Raw genomic sequence first — 17,356 nt, 5'->3', positions numbered from 1 at the left:
TTACTTCTACTGCTCTGAACAGAATTGCCTGCAGGTTGATCAACTCAAGCCAAGAATGTAAAGAAATAGAAATGTAAAGAAATAAGTAGAATCAACATTTTTTTTTTTTCAATATTGATAGCCCCTAGACCAGTGGTTCTTAACCCGGGTTCGATCGAACCCTAGGGGTTCGGTGAGTCAGTCTCAGGGGTTTTGCAGAGCCTCCACTGCGAAGGTCCGAACACACCTAATTTATCGTGATGACGCATATCTAAACTAAAGGCGCAGACTCAATTTCAGGGGCTCTTCTGTACTTAATCCACACATAGGGTGCACCGCATTACAGGGTGCATGCATGCCATGATTTAGGTAAACAAAAAAACAAATAAAAAGAGTTGCTCGTTGGCAATGATCCCGTCTTTCCAGAAAGCTTCATTTGTGCCTCGTAAGCATGTCTCTTTGTCAATGCTATTTTAAAGGGAGCTAATGCCATTTGCCTTTGCACAAACCGATAGCGGAGGTACGTACACTGCGTATTGGTTTTGCGTATTACTGGTTGGTTTACCGCTCCAAACTACGAAAAACGTAATGTCCTCTGATTGGTGCGTTGGGGAAACATATTACGTCCTGCGGCGGCAGCCACATAACATTTACAGGATTTGGAATTTGGTCCAAATGACACACCATATTAAAATGCGCTCTTTCAGTGTTTGAGAAAATCAAAGGCTTTTAAATGCACCATATGCTGCAGGAAATATGGTACTGTACTTGATAGAATAGTAATTGAGAAATAAATTATTATATTATATTGTTTCTAAGGAGTGAGTCTGGCATGGTGTTTATAACTGTTTTCCCTCAAACAGCACAGTGATGTCAAGCTTTTGTTATTTAACTTTTTGGTGTACTTGATTTATGCACATCTGTGTTTTCAAAATATGTTTAAGTATGTCTGAAAATTGTTATATGTAAGAATCTTTCTCAAAGGTGAGATTAATCCTGCAAAATGTGTTTTTATCTTTAATCTCGTTTTTTTTCCCCCTCTTGTCGCCCTAATTTCCTGGCATAGTGCTAAACTCATCTTTATGCATACAGGCTTGTGTTTGCAAAAGGGCACAATGAAATAAAACTCATTGAATTTAATTGTCACCATAAAATGTTTGCATAGCCTTTCCTCGATTGTAAAATTTCCCAGTCCTTTATTTGAACAGCAATAGCAGCAGTGGACTGGCATAATTGCATTCATACAAATAAAACAATAACACAACCTCAAGGTAAACATTTGACCATACCGTAATTGTTTTTCTCTGCAGCCGATTTTTACCTGAAATTTCAATGTTTACTAAGAGCTGACAGTAAATGGTGATACAGAGGTTGTTTTTATGTCTGTCAGAAAGGTTGGTTGATAACTGTTGGTCAGGCCTGAATGGCACTTAAAGAGCCTTTCGACAAGCCACTTGTGTGTGGTGTATCTGATGATTGATGGATGGTATATTCAATGTGGTCACGGGTTCTTCCATGGACACATTTCCCCATTGACTGCATCGATTTAATCCAGGAGCAATGAATTACAAACCCTTCTAGTTGAAGCAAAGTGGATTCACACCATCACTCATACAAACACCGTGAACAAGTTCAAGACTAGTGGCGCTTCATGACATTTCACATTTGGTCTAAAGTAGTGCATTAACGTATTACACGGACAAGATAGGATGGGTGTTTTTGTCAGTTATTAGTGAAAGGGACGTCTGTCGATACTTGACCCTGTAGGGAACAATTGCGGGGACAGACAAAAGCCCATTTTTATCCTTGCTAAGTCGTTCCTTTATAAAACAAAAAGTTCTCATCCTTCATCCATCAGTAAAATGGGCGGACGGACGGACCATTCTGTCCCTGGGAAAGAATGCCAATATCTGATAACATGTCTGTGATACACTTTTATCCAACTATCAAAAGATCCCCCAAAAAATTTTTTTACACTCAATCACAGTTGTGTAATGTGACAAAAAGCCCGAATTTCTGATTGTCCTACTACTAATAAAATACTACTAAAAGTAAAAATCAATCGACAACATGGTGGATGTTAGATTGTCTGCCTGACAGTTAAAGGTGGGATTTTAATCTCCATGCAGACCTCTTCTTGCACTACCCCGATTGCATGTCTGTTTTTCTCACGGATCTCTAGGTTCCTCTCAGTCCAAAAGCATGCATAATAGGTAATGAGAAACTTCATCATAGGTTTGAATAGTTGTTTGTCTGGATGTACCCTATGATTTCTCAGTCAAGAGTGCACAAGTGCCCAAGGCCAGCTGGGATATACGACAGTTTATACATGACCTTGCATCGGCACTATACAAAAAATGTATGAAGGATAGTTGTCTCTTTATTTTTTCTGAAGTGTCAAATACCTAAACATGTAGCTCCATGCGGTGCAAAGTATTGGTACGTGATACGTAAAAAACATAAATATGTATATATTATCTGTTTATCACATGGGCCTTGATAAAGACAACATTGAAGAGAATATATTTGAGAGAGTACTTTCAGACCAACTAAGTGTCCTGAACATAGTAGGACAAAAGCTTTTACTACATCTGTCAAATGGGCAGCATGAGCCACTAGACTGCCGCTCATGGAACACTGCTTCCTCTATGAGGTGCTTTTTTCTCATCCGCTGACATTCATGCTTCTCTCAAAAGCTGCACACACAAGCTGTATTCAAGTTTGACTCCCAGCAGGGAGCTTAACGGTGACAAAACAGGTCAAATGGCGCAAAGATGACTACGTCACAACATTCACCACGTTTTTGTGATAATCCAATTCTACTCACTACTTTGAGGCAGCATCATCTATAAGAAGCAGCCAAGGCAGCAATAAAAAGAAAGAGGGCACTTTATTTTATTTTGCAATTTCACTTGGAGTCCCCCTGAATAGGAAATAGATGTGCTGAGAGTCGAGAAATTGAACCTTCTTTTCATAAATCCGCAAAGCACAAATTGTGTGGCATCAAAAACTATTGATATTTTTGCTCAAACTTTATATTAAGGAGAAAAATAGTATTTTAAGCATGAATACTGGAAACAATACTTCTGGGCACATTGTTGGATGTTCTGATAGGTTGAAAAAAATCATAAACAACAAGAACAAATAATAAATACATACAAAGATCATGCTAGCCTAACAGTTACTCACACCACACCTTGTGGCAAATAGTCAGATCAAAGTCAAAGTCAAAGTCAGCTTTATTGTCAATTTCTCCACATGCCAAAGACACACAAAGAAACCGAAATTTCGTTCCCCCCTATCCCACGGTGACAAGACATGGCTCACAACAGACAAACAGTAAACAAGTATAACAAAAGCGTGCTGAATAAATAATGAATAAATAACACAACAATAAATAAATAAATAATTAATTAAGAGGAGCGTAAAAACGCGTACAGCAGACATTCCCGAAAATAGCGCAACAGTGCCGCACGCTACGCAGAAGGGGGTAGCGAGTTCAGGGCCCTAACAGCCTGGAGAAAGAAGCTGTTGGCGAGTCTGGTGGTGCGGGAGCGCAGGCTCCTGTACCTCTTCCCAGAGGGCAGAAGGTCAAACAAGGAGTGAGCCGGGTGACTCACATCTCTGGCAATCGAGGTTGCCTTGCGGGCGAGATGGGAGGTGTAAATGTCCTTCAGGGAGGGAAGCGAAGCACCAATAATCTTACCAGCCGTATTCACTATGCGCTGCAGGGCCTTCAAGTTCTGTTCAGTGCAGTTACCACCCCAGACAGCGATGCAACTGGTGAGGACGCTCTCAATGGTGCCACGGTAGAATGTAGACAGGACTGCCTGAGGAGCACATGCACGCCTGAGCTTCCGCAGGAAATACAGGCGGCGCTGAGCTTTCTTTGCCAGTGACGAGGTGTTCGCGGACCAGGAGAGGTCCTCACTGATGTGCACCCCCAGGAACTTGGTGCAGCTCACCCTCTCCACCACAGCACCGTCGATGATCAGCGGCAGGTGTGTTGTGTGACCCTTCCGGAAGTCCACAATGATTTCCTTGGTCTTACTGACGTTCAGCAGGAGGTTGTTGTCCCTGCACCACGTGGTCAGAAGGTCAACTTCCGACCTGTACCGAGTCTCGTCGCCCTTCGTGATGAGACCCACCAGAGTCGTGTCGTCAGCAAACTTCACTATGCGGTTGTCGCTGTAGGTCGCAGTGCAGTCATGCGTCAGCAGGGTGAAGAGCAATGGACTGAGCACGCAGCCCTGGGGGGCCCCCGTGCTCAGCGTGATGCTGGCGGAGATTTTGTCGCCAACACGCACCACCTGAGGCCTCTGACAGAGGAAGTCCAGTATCCAGTATCCAGTTGCAGAGGGAGGTACTGAGGCCCAGATCTGAGTTTATCTGACACATTTTTTACCTAAGCACTAGGTCATAACATGTTTAACCTCCCTGTACATCCGGATGCTTCGCCCCATGTTCGAGGTTCATGTTAACGCATATAACACCGCTACTGATCTGATTGGGGGCGGCATGGTTCAGGTGGCAGAGTGGTTGTTTCACCGTTTCACCATTGTTTCACAGTTTTTTCACCATCTTTCACAACACTAAGTGAATTTGGTGAATTGTGAATGTGGTCCTTAGCCCTTGTGACCATGTCCTTGAGCCACCAGCCTCCTGATGCTGTGTCATCAGTACATGAATGAGGAGACAGCGTAAACACGCTATGATTACCTTGAAGGTAGAAAAGCGCAATATATAAAGTGAAAGCCCATTTATCTTTCATGGCACACTAGTTGGGAACTAAGGTGCCACAATAACCTGGTTCTACAAATCAATGTATTAAAAAAAAAAAAAAAAAAAAAAAAAAAAAATCACAGGAAGAAAACACGGGAATGTTGCTTTAACATTTTTATGAACATTCAGCTAAAATATTTTGACTAATAAAGTTGATGGGTATGTTCTAAGAGCTTAGAGTTTAAGCTGTAATAACTGTATTAAGGGGTCAACATTAATTATTTTAGATTCAAGCATTAGCCTTTGCATTTATCTTCTGCAAAACATTGCGAAGCGAAAAACACCTGCGTTTTCACAGTTAAAAGGCACTTTAGGCACATTAAGGTAAAAGGCAAGCTCCAATACCTCCTGGTTTGACAGTTTGACATCAGCACTTTTGTACTGACAAAAAACAGCATGACTTTTTCGACTTCCTGATGCACGTCAACTGAAATGTACGGATGTACTGGTTTTGTCAGCATGGCCACACATAGCGGGTCCCCTTAATGTCACAGAGATTGCTCAAATTGCTTTTCTAGAATGTCATGACGTTAAGGACATTGGAAAGGTGCATGAAAAGGCTTTTGTTTCTTTTAGTATTATTTTGGGTGGGGAGATGATATTTGAAAATAAAAAGTAAAAACTATTTGTAAAATTTGTAAAAGTGCTATATAAATAAAGTATTGATTGAGTCAAGGTATTTTGAGTAGCACTATTTTTGTTCTTCAAAAATAATTTGTAAAATTTGAGCTACAATCTTGATATGAAAAGTGCTGTATAAATAAAGTTTTGATTGAGTGAAGGTTTTTTTGAGTGGCACTATTTTTGTTCTTAAAAAATACATAAACCCAAACATCTATACAGAGGGAAGGAAAGTGGTGCACCCTCTTAGTTTATGATTTTATTATGATATTATTATTTTTATTCATATCTCTTTAACTGTAAATGACTAAATGTATGATAATATGATGAGATGAGAAACAATTTAAAATAAGAAACAAAAGACAGACATGAGGCTACCCCAAATTCATGCTCTTTTGAGTAGCCGTTCGTCTCTGTTCCTGGACATGTACCAGTGGTTTGAAAAAGCTTTAAACCGATGTGTGGAGACATTTGTGGACTACAACACCAGAAATAAGACACCCCATATTGAAAAATAATAATAATAATAAATAAATAAAAAGATTTGCTGGCCTTACATATGCAATAGGTGAAAATTTTACTCGTACAAGCTACGTTAACATTGATAATCCAGTCACGGTTCAGATTAAAAAAAGATCGGATGCATTGTTTTCATGTACACTAAAAATATTGATCCTATTAGGATTTGCATGTTCATGCATAAAATTGTTGGTGGGAACAAATCCATTTGACGTGCAGATTGACCAAATATATATCGGAAATAGACTTCCATGAAGACAAAACATCATTCCATCCATATAAACGTAGCCATCATCTCAAATTTCAGGTAAGAAATGTTACCAATTAGGGATGGTTTGGAGTCTTTTAGATACCACAGAAATTAGTCAAAAGATTTTAGACTTCATGTTGACACCATCAGTTGGAGAAAGAGAGAAAAATCCTGAGTTGGCAAAGAGAATGAGATCGATACAAGGTAGCCCACACTGCATATCTGCTGACATCTGCTTACAGTATGTATTAATCACGTTAGTGTGATTCACAGACATGTGTTCCTGTCAATATTACCTCTGGTGTATTCCTCTGCAGTGGTAATAGCCCTATAATAATTGGTATACTGTAAGCCTACTCATAAAATTTGGTTTGGCTATATTTTAAGTTTTGTAATTGGGGATGGGTATTGAGCCACTGGGGGGGAAAAAAATTAAAATAAATAAAGAAAACAAATAAACACAGTATCGATAAGTTCGATAATGATCAAATGTGGGGTAATTTTCGAAAATGCTAGAAGAAATCTTGTTTTACGTCACATGAAAAGTAATTAAACATCATACTAAAATAAAGCATGAAAATTTAATTTCTATCTTCAGCAAAAGTAATCATTTTCCCAACTTGAGACCCTGGCAAATGACAGTCATTTAAAGACCAGCAATGGCAAAGCTCAACATGGAAAGTGTACAAAGCTTATCAAGGATTGACTCAGTAAGAGATATTTCAAACTTTTTCATTGCCTCAGAATACTTTTGGCGTGTGTTTTTCCATCATAGCTTTAAAGCATTGTGTTTTCTTGCAATGTGCTATTTTTCACAACTTAAAATACATTCACACACAAACCACACCACAAATCTCAAATTGTTCATGTTATTTCTCTCATATGTCTAATATTGTAAGCAGTGAAAGGTGGTGATTGATTGTGAAGGAAAGACAGCAACAACTTTTGAAATGTGTCAGTATTTGACCAGTAAGTTTGCCCACACATTCTGAGAACAACCCATTTCCTTTTAAAGGTGGTATGTCAATCTGTTTAGTAAGCTTTATATGTACGTTTAATGCATTTAATTTTTATTGTTCCATTTATGTATGATAATAGATTTCAAATTTCAAGCACCTTATTTGAGAAGCATTCAACTTTAGTATAGCGAAATGCATTCCTCTCATCATGACCTCTACTGGTAATTAGCAGTTTAAGAACACTTGCTTTCTCAGCAGCATCCCACATGTCGATATGTACCATTTTCTTTAACAAAAATGTGATTCAGCAGTATGATCGCCTGAAGCAGTGGCTGCTGGTCCATTTTAAAGATACAAATTCCTGGAAGAATATACAAGGCAAGTAACATAAACCAGGTGCCCTGGGTTTCTTCTCTTGAGACAGAAAAAGTGCAATTGTAAGTCTACTCAGGGATGTCAGTCTTTGTCTTTTTTTTTCCCCAGTCTGTTGCAACATAAGTGACAACATGAAACACCATGCCAATAGATGACTATGCTGTAGGCATTCTTTCCAATTTCAGTATTGATTCTCATTGAGGATGTAGTATGAAGGAATGAGGTCGAAATACAAAAAGTCCTGCCTCGCTACAAAAACAGATATGCTCAAACCTCATTGAATAAAGTACATAAGCAGACAAGTATATTCACATATTAAATAAATAAAAGAAACATTTGAAGCATATAATTATACCTACACACCAAATCAATAAAGAAGACATAACTAGACATTTTTGATAAGTGGTGATGAGAAAGGTTTTTATAACTTTATGATCTGATATATATATTTCTGAGGACTTTGAAATAACAAATGACTTTTGATATATTGCCTAAATACCTTAATGACCCTTAAGGAACTGTGGAATGCATGCCTGATGTTTTTTCTCTGAATCATGGACACGGCCACAGTCGTCTTGACCGTTCAGTACTTGATTGTATCTTATGTTTTGACTAATGCTAGACGCCAGTTTTTGATTACTACTGAACGTTCTGCACAGAGGGAAATATCTTGGCCTAACAAAGAAAAAGATACGGTTGAATGCGGTACGACAGTGTATGTCCGAGATTGGAGGAGAATGTTCACAGGAAGGTCACGTGGAGATAAAACCAGCTGGTGCCAGAAGGAGCCACCCGAGAACTCGGCCAAAGATGATCGCCAAGGCCGAGATACGGGATGGAAGACAACAACCCCCTCCACACACACACACCAACAGCCCCCACCAACACACCGAATCGCCCATAACCAGCACCACTCGCATGGAAGCAGACTCTCCTTCGAACTTGCCCCACCCCGAAGACTCATCGCCCATCAATCCCGGCCCACAATGTGCTACTGAATATAAAACTGATCTAACAACCTTGGACTTTGCCCTTTTCTGAATGGAGACTTTCCGCTCTTGAAGGGCCCAGCGCTGTATTGCACTTTCCTGAAAACAGAGCTTTTTGAACAAGAATTGTGATTGAACTCAACCAAGCTGTCTAAGTCTAATTTCTGCTTCAGTGTCTTTGCATTTTCCTAAATCTGAAGAAATCAAACGAGCACGCAGTGAGTAAATTGAATAACAGGTGATTGGCAAAGGCTTTTGCCGTGAGGCGCAGATAACGCGCTCCCTAAATTGTGGACAAAATCCAACAAGTACAAATGGGAAGGTTGTGTACGCACGCACGGACGCATACCTACACACACCTACACATGCATGCACGCACACACATATAATATATTCTATATGTATTCTGAGCAGTCAGTATATACCTGCATGTTCTCATTTGTTTACAGTTTTCTTTTTTTAACTTAATAGAGTCCAAATGCCTTATTCATTTCATTTGTCAGTCAAAAAGCACTAGTGTGGAGAATACTGGAGAGTCTTGGATGAGAGCCCATTCTCTTGGGCCTGGTAAACAATTTTTTTCAAATCTTAAAATATTTTTCATTTGTGGCAGACCCCAAACATAAAGATCTCGCATTTCACAGTTGTATTGCGTCAATAATCTCAATTTAGGGCATCGCACACAAAATTCTGTCTGAAGTGCTCCAAGGCAGAAATCTCACATGTGATTGCAACAGAGCAGAAACCCAGATATGCATCAATATTATCAACTGTTTCCAAAGATGGGAGTGTTATAAAATGGCCATGTCATCAAGAAAACTGAGGTCTGCTAGGACATGTTTTGTTTTATTTACCGCCGTCTATGTGAATAGCTACATTCTGTTCACTTCACAGATTCTTGACTCAGGGAGACTTCAGACATTGGTTTTCCCACATGCGTGAAGAATTTTGGTTGTGCGAGCCCTAGGTAGTAATTTGTTACCTAGTTGCTACTTAAACATTGTTGGTTTGGAAATTACAGTCAAAAATTCCAAAATTCCCTTCTGTGTGCATATGATAAAATAAAATAGTTGGTTTTCAAATATTTTCAAGCAAAACCTGCCTTTAACCTTTCTCTAGTCATTTGTCTGGCACTTGATTGCTTTGGTCTAAGACTATTCCATCTTATTACTGCCTTTGATTCAAAACAGTGCTACTCAGAGCAGTTGCTCGCATTAGTAATGACAAGGCTGTTTGACCCCCTAGGTGGCAGTGTCCTATTAAAAGAAACACTGACAGGGCATAAAAGATGGTAATTGGCAATTTTCTCAACAGGAGACCAAGGGTCTTACATCACCAATTGAGTCCAGAATTGTAACTGTTGGATGAAAGTCACTGTTCACAGAATTCCAACAGACACGTTTTAAAATGCCTTCTTGAAGCAGCACCAGCTAGTACAACCAATGTCTAAACACAACGGGAATCAAAAAATGAAAACAAAGATATTGAGATACTTCCTGAATGAAAACTAACCGTTCTTTTGTCCTTATAGAATATAAACAAAGGGCAGTAGCAGTGTTTTGCCCGATTCAAAGGTCTGCAATAGAAGACCATGTGTGAAGCCTTATTTCGGTGCTCCAACATAAGTCAGAAAGAAAACTACCATGTTTGCAACAACTAGCAATTTATTTCTATCCCACGGATGTTCGCATGACCATTGTAAAATCCAATGCTTCCGCCATTGGACTAAATTGTGTGGCATCTCTTCATCAAATTTTAATAAGTCAGTATGAGATATTCAATTTGCTATCCTTGAATAGGAAATGTGTAGCCTGTCCATGATACTTAACTTGTGGAGGGGAAAAATGTATATTGCTTTGCTCCTGAGTCAAGTGCTTGTAGAATTTACTGGTCATTGGAGCCAGACAAATTTGTCCTGAGGCTGACCTCAGGCTGGCTATAAAATATCTACCTTGGAGAACCAGAGACCTAAATGTCGCAAACAGTGATGGGTCAGTCACATTGTGAGACACTCGCTGGCTTCTGAAATAATATACAGCACAACACTCTCTCTATTTTATTTAACGCACGCACGTACACACACAATATATATATATGTTTATATATTATACGTATATACGTATATAATTATATAATTTTATATATATATAATTATATATATATATATAATATATATATTATATATTATATACATTATTATATATATTATAATATATATATATGGAAATCATCCAATGATAAATAGTTTAAAATTATAATAGTCTTATGTATTTTCAACATGACATATGCAGAAAAAACAATCTTTAATCTGCAATTACTGGTTGGATAATGATATAATTACTGTAGATGACAGGAGAAGAAATTGGGAGCTTTTTCTTCTGTGTAATGACCCATGTGATAAAAGAGGATTAAAGCAAGAGCAAAAGGGTCGTAGAGGATTAGTGAAAAGGAAACAAAGACTGTCTCTGCCATTGATATGCTAATAATGATTTAATCTTTGCCCCAATTACTATGCGAGTTCACTGTTGATTATTCTTTGTGGGAACAACAAATACATTTACTTTATACTGGGATTGAATATTTTGTGTACATTTCATATACGCAGATTTTTGATGTGAAGATGAAAAAAAAACATTCAACAATAGATAGTTGATTATTCGTCCATTATCCGTACCACTTTGTTGCGGGCGTGCCGGAGCCTACCACAACAGTCATCAGGGAGTAGACAACCATTCACGAACGCGCTCACGGGCAATTTGGAGTCTTACTGTTGTTGCTATTAGAAAATTGAAAGTATTCGAAATAGTGAAGCTTGTATGCACCTGTGTCAACAAATGTGTAAAGAGCCACGTGTCAAGTGTGTAATGAGCAGCTGACATTCTCTTCTTGCTGACTCTGCACACAGTTTGATGGCATGCTGAGTGAGTTGTGGAGCTGATGCATTACAGAACATTCTATTGATTTAAACATGCACACACACACGCGCATTTTCAATACAACTTAATCAAGTGACACCCTGGATCGGTTGCCAGGCAGTCACACCATTCACGCATTTAGACGGTCGCGGAACCCACGTTGTCATATACACCTTCATATGTGCCCATTTTGACAGATATCGTTTAAATAAGTGTGCAAAAAACCCTCCCACAGCCATAAATAAAGGGTGACAAAACTCAAATTGGCTTATTTCCATATAAATCACTATAGCTGTTCATTCATTCTATAGACATGGGAATGGAGGAGAGCAAATGAAACAAGTCAATTTCTCCCCTTGTGAAATTGAAACAATGGTTGGAGAGTTGATAGGAGGAGAGCAATTGTGTCTGGAAGTCTCAGGAGATTGTCTAAACCAAATGAATCTGAGATGACAGAAATTGACTGAAGCCATCAATTTAGAATTTCCAAATTACTGAATTGTCTACATGCGTGTGCGTCTGCTTGCGTGCATGTTTTTGATAAATATACCTGGTTCATCATAGAGCAGGATGACTATGGAAATATCAGTCACGATTGTTAAGACTTATATCATCAAAATAATTATTTAGTGATTCAAAACTACCATCATAGCTTCATGCCGATTCATCCCTGTGCGTTGAACACTTGAATATTTGAACTCTTTTTTTTTTTTTCAAACTTCAAGCAAATTAATCAAAATGGTGACTGAAGTCTACATGAAGGTCAAGTCACAATACAGTGATCTCTCATTTTTTGCTCATACAATATTAGTTTTTTAAACCCTCCCCAATACTTTACTTTACAGAAACCTTTCTTGCTCCCTTAATAACCATTCCCGCACTGTTCAGTGCATGTACAAACACGATATCTTCCGACTTCCTCTGTATTTGGCCAGAGAATGGTGTAGGATGCAGTGATTCACCAATTCACCAAACCCAATTGGATGCACGCTGTATGTCAAATTGTCCTCTTTTCCCCCCAGTTCTTTGCCCCAACTTGAAAAAGGGCCGTCCTTGAAACTCAAGAACAATTCAGTCTTCCTCTTTTCTTTTTGCAGTTGATTGCACAATTAATTAGAGGGCGGTTAGTCAGGTCGATAACCTTAAACAAAGAAAACATTGCATTATTTAAGATCAACTAAGTTCAGTTATTGCATAAATACATTCGGAAAACATGAAGCACAAAATGATTGAGCCACTCAAAGCCAAGACAAACACAACCTGCAACCCAAACCAAACAATTCAAACAAACCAAACATTTCAATCAAAGCAAGCATTGAAGTCTGTTTCCTACCAGTTGCATGTGACCAGGAACTGAGAAGTCTCTTTGGGTTACTTTTCTTTTCTCTGTTTAAGTTTTCTTTCTTCCAGTAAGAGGCTTTCCCTTCCTTGTTGCCCAGCTTTTATACTGGTCTGTAGGCAATGTGGCCACCCTGTTTTTTCTCTGCCCCCTGCAGGTCTGGAGGAGGGACTAGTGGATATTTTGTTGGGTGATCTCAGCCTCTGTTGGTTGACGTGACACTGTATGAGCAATGGGGTAAGGAATACACGGGCTTATGTTGCTTTTCACCCAGCCATTACTGTCTGCAGTCACATTCTTGACATCTCTGAGTGTGAGATGACAGTAATTAGACAAATGGATACATAGAGACAATGACTAGATATAATAGAAACTGAGGCAATTAGGAGCCTGCTCATATTCAAATTACTAATGTCAAGGATTGACTTAAGAAGATGACTGATCATTCTGCACATTTCAATTGTGTATTTTTCCACATTTTAACATGACTCTCAATACCAGAATTAATCATCTTATTTGTTAATACGACATTAATTTTATTTTAGTATTTAAGTTATTTTACAGCACAATTAAATTTGTTTTAATAAATTACACAACATAGTTCTGAGCATCTCGCAGCAAAATATTGCTATCGTTGGACACCTTACCACCCAACACTGAGTGAACAGATAGTACGTCTGAAAGAATACTGTTGTTGTCTATTTGGAGTCTCCCAATGGGCTAGTGCATCCATCTGGGATCCACCTGTGTTGTCGATAGTGCAATGATTTTTACAGCAGAGTGTGGCCTGTAGTCAACACAAACTGCTCTTTGAGAAGATTTATTTCCTACCTGATCTGCAGATCAGACTGCAAAACAGCCTGGTTTAAAGTATTTGAATCAACAGACCAGCAACGCGAGAGGGAAAAGTTTGCAGGTTTACGAAGAGGACACTGTTATGTGTCAAAAGGTCTTTGCCATTTCACTGGCTCCTCTTGTGTTTTGCAAAGTGCATCACCTGGGATTTAAATGCAAATATTCATACTAAGAATAAATTGGGTGACCTGCCCACAAGTAATTATCTATAGGTTTTCTTAGTCAAAACCATTAGTAGTTTCAAAATTGTAGCGGTATTTGACTATTAGGATAACGTTGTTAATCTTTTTCTCACTGCCTAAAGATTCATCTCACAACTTTATCGCATATTTTCAACTGTGTGTGTTCAACATTACTTTCGCAAACTCTTTCAACACTCTCTTTTGTTACTGGTCTTGAACTCATCTAAACATTCATTCCACACATTCCACTTTACCTTCCTCTTTGTGCCTTGTTTCCCCTGGCATGGTGATCAATAAGGAGAACGGGTGCTGATATATCACATTCTGGCAAATGCTTGTGAATCCTACGCACAAGGGCATGGATATTATCCGAAAACAATTATCATGTCTTTACCATTGTCGAATAAAGAACTTTGGAGAGAAGTCTTATGACGGTTTACCAATGTTTACAAAACTGTTTTGCAAACACTTGCCACCGTTATCAAAACACCGGATTCGCAAGGACGATTGCAACTTTTTATGAACACTAACAAAATTACTAATTTGCTACGTTCCCAGGCATTCTTCGCTCAGTAAGATACAGGGTTAATGCCCTTGACAAAAGATGATAAAAAGGACCATGACAGGCAGTGTCTGAGACACTGCACTCAACTAAATTCTGCATCTTTTCTCGCTCTCTCTCAACCAATTAAATCAAATGGCTCACTTACTGTTTCTCGCAACTGCAACAGCATTTTACATATATGTAGTGTAACTGATAAAGTGCCCTTGATTTGAGGAGTAACGTACAAAAAAAAAAAAAAAAAAAAAAAGACAATCTGAAGTCAAACACTTTAGGCTCACAATGGTCAAGCCACTGACTCATCAGTCAAACTCATTTTTTTCGCAGTCCACTCTGTAGTCATAGCTTCTTTCGGAGGGCCTTCATGACTGTCAACCCAAATAAATGTTTGAGCGCCTCATATTATATACAGTAAAAGCTACAAAACACACTGACAAATAACTCATTTTCAAATCAGACGAGTAAAAATTGGTCAAATATTTAAAAAAAAGGCATTATTAAAAGTGAAGACAATTTGCGATTCTAGTAATGACACACAAATTTAATGCACAATTTGTCTTCGCGGGCCACATAATATGATGTGGCGGGTCGTATCTGGCCCCTGGCCCTTGAGTTTGACACCTGTGTTATAATAGGTGAATGAAAATGATCTATACTAAGCCAGGAGCTATGTGAGACTTCAATTTACATGAGTACTATATTTTGTATTTGCGTCAGAGTGTGATGGATGAGTCCCGAGACTGATGAAATGGAATGCATCAGTTAATTAGTTTTCCTGAGACAATGCCATGAACCCTCCTATGAGCTATCAGCACAAGATTCCAATTTGTTGTCACAAGGTGCAGAATTTTCTTCCAGCTAATGATGTAATTTAGACGAGCACTTGCAAAAGACATTTCATGGAAAATACATCCACCCATCCATTTTCTGAACTGCTCATCCTCACACGGGTCGTGGGTGAACTTGAGCCTATCCCAGCCATCTCAGGGCAGCAGACGGGATACAGCTTGAACTGGTTGCCACATGGCACACTGGGCACACATCGACAAACAACCATTGACACTTACACTTACGGGCAATTTGGACTGGTCAATTGGCCGACCATGCATGTCTTTGGAATGTGGGCAGAAACCGTCTGACCATGCAAATCTTTGGAATGTGGAAGGAAACCGGAGTGCCTGAAAGAAACCCACACAGACACGGGGTGAACATGCAAACACCACACAGGAAGGCCAGAGTACCATGCATCTCTAAACTGTGAGGCGACGTGCTAACCACTACGACACCGTACCGTCCCCAATGGAAAATATTTTAATTATTTTACCCTGTTACATGGTGCATGTTTTTGTTTGTTTGGTTGTTTGTTTAACAAGACCCTTGTGTCCAGTATGTCAGTATATGAGAGCTTTTAGCAAAGCCCAAGCTATTTTTGGGGGAACAATCTGACTGAATGGAGAAACCAGAATCAAACCTGCATTTGTCCAAATTCAAACAATGCAACACTGCCCAACCAAACCTAGCTGCTGATTGTAAAATGTAAAGAACAACAATAGACAAACAAAACTAAAATCATTGTGAAGAACTGGATTAGATTGACTTGGAAATTGTTCAGAGTTCTTGCCTGTCAGATATTAGTGAGATTGTTTCCGCAGAAACAATGTACAATGACAATAATAACTATTTGCCAAGGGTATACAGATACAGAAAAGTAAATAAGTGTGTAAATTACAATATAAACTCATGTCATTTGCTCAACTGAAGATTCAAGTCTATTTTTATTTAAACAAGCTGTTGTCCAAATGAGTTACAGTACAAATGGTTTAAGAAGCTATGACAGCTGCACTTATAAAACAAATATATAAATATATTCAATCCGTGAATCCTGCCATCACAGTATCTACAGGAACACAGACACAGAGTACTGCAGCAGCTGACAGCACCGTCAGTGGTCACCCACGCACATATAGCATAGCAATCATTATAGAACTATAATGTTGTGCAAATGTGTCAATTGAAGTCAAAGAGATGGGGTGTTTATGTGGTTGTTCAGACAAATCCGCATGTGATGAATGGTATATGATGCTTGGTTCATTGTTGTCATGCTTGATGATAATAGTAATGATAATAATGAATATAATTTATATAGCTTCAAAGAACTCACAGTGGATGCATTATTGATATGCTCACACATTCAGATTCTGGTGATGGTACATGACATCGCCACCCACACCATAACATGCATAATAAGACTTGACACTGACACTGTCAAAAGCAGACAATAAAAAAATGATCACAAATCTGACTGGAAAAAAAAGACAAAAATCTTTTGAATAGGTTAATTCTCCAGTAATAAAACAATGACTTGCTTTCTATGATGCGTTCTGTTAGCAAAGGATGACCTATACCATGACTAAACAAAGCAGATCATATTTCAATGACTTCAGAGATGGATGGCTCATCCCTAATGATGTCTTGCTTTCTCTGGAAAACTGTAACAGTCATCCAACCACCATGCAGATCTGGATTATTTGCACTTCAAGAAGCATGGCCTCAGTGGCTCAGTGATAATTTTGGATATGGTAGCCACGAGTGACCAGTACTCTTCCCACTTTATAAGAAACTAAATTCAAATCTGTGACAGAAGGGGTTAGACTGGGACTAGGCAAACAAAATGCAGGATTTGCATTTCATTAGCCTAAAATATTTTTTTAAAGGGACAGTGTGTAGAATTTGATGCCATATAGTGGTGATATAATATTTTTTATTTACTTATTCATTCATTCATATATTTATTATACGTATTGATATAGTTCATTTGAGTGTTAATTACTGAATCGATGACACAATTTGCACTTATATCATGTGACTAAATAGAATCCAGTGAATTCGTTGTTCGATCAAGGGGTCCTGCCGGTTGTTCCTTGCAATTATCTCCCAGTCAATCATAATCATCTGTATCTGATTTTCGATCTTACTCACCAGGCAATGGGCTCCCCCATGCTGTTTTCCCCTCAACTATAAATCCATGG

At 38.7% G+C, this 17,356-nt stretch overlaps 1 protein-coding gene across 5 annotated transcripts in view; it reads right to left on the bottom strand.

Annotated features, from left to right (window-relative positions):
- rag2 (recombination activating gene 2) overlaps positions 1-12,831 on the bottom strand; it is a 112,113-nt gene extending 99,282 nt beyond the window's left edge. For all 5 annotated transcript variants that reach the window (XM_088379128.1, XM_088379126.1, XM_088379130.1 and 2 more), the window contains exon 1: positions 12,723-12,831. The gene's annotated coding sequence lies outside the window, so the exon portion shown is untranslated. The remainder of the gene's footprint in view (positions 1-12,722) is intronic.
- Positions 12,832-17,356: the final 4,525 nt, after the last annotated feature.

The sequence above is a fragment of the Syngnathus floridae genome, chromosome 6, assembly GCF_059516105.1.
Source record: "Syngnathus floridae isolate MCC-2025c chromosome 6, RoL_Sflo_1.0, whole genome shotgun sequence".
NCBI lineage: Eukaryota > Metazoa > Chordata > Actinopteri > Syngnathiformes > Syngnathidae > Syngnathus > Syngnathus floridae.
The sequence above is the reverse complement of the archived record's forward strand: the minus strand, read 5'-3'. Positions and strand labels throughout refer to the sequence as shown.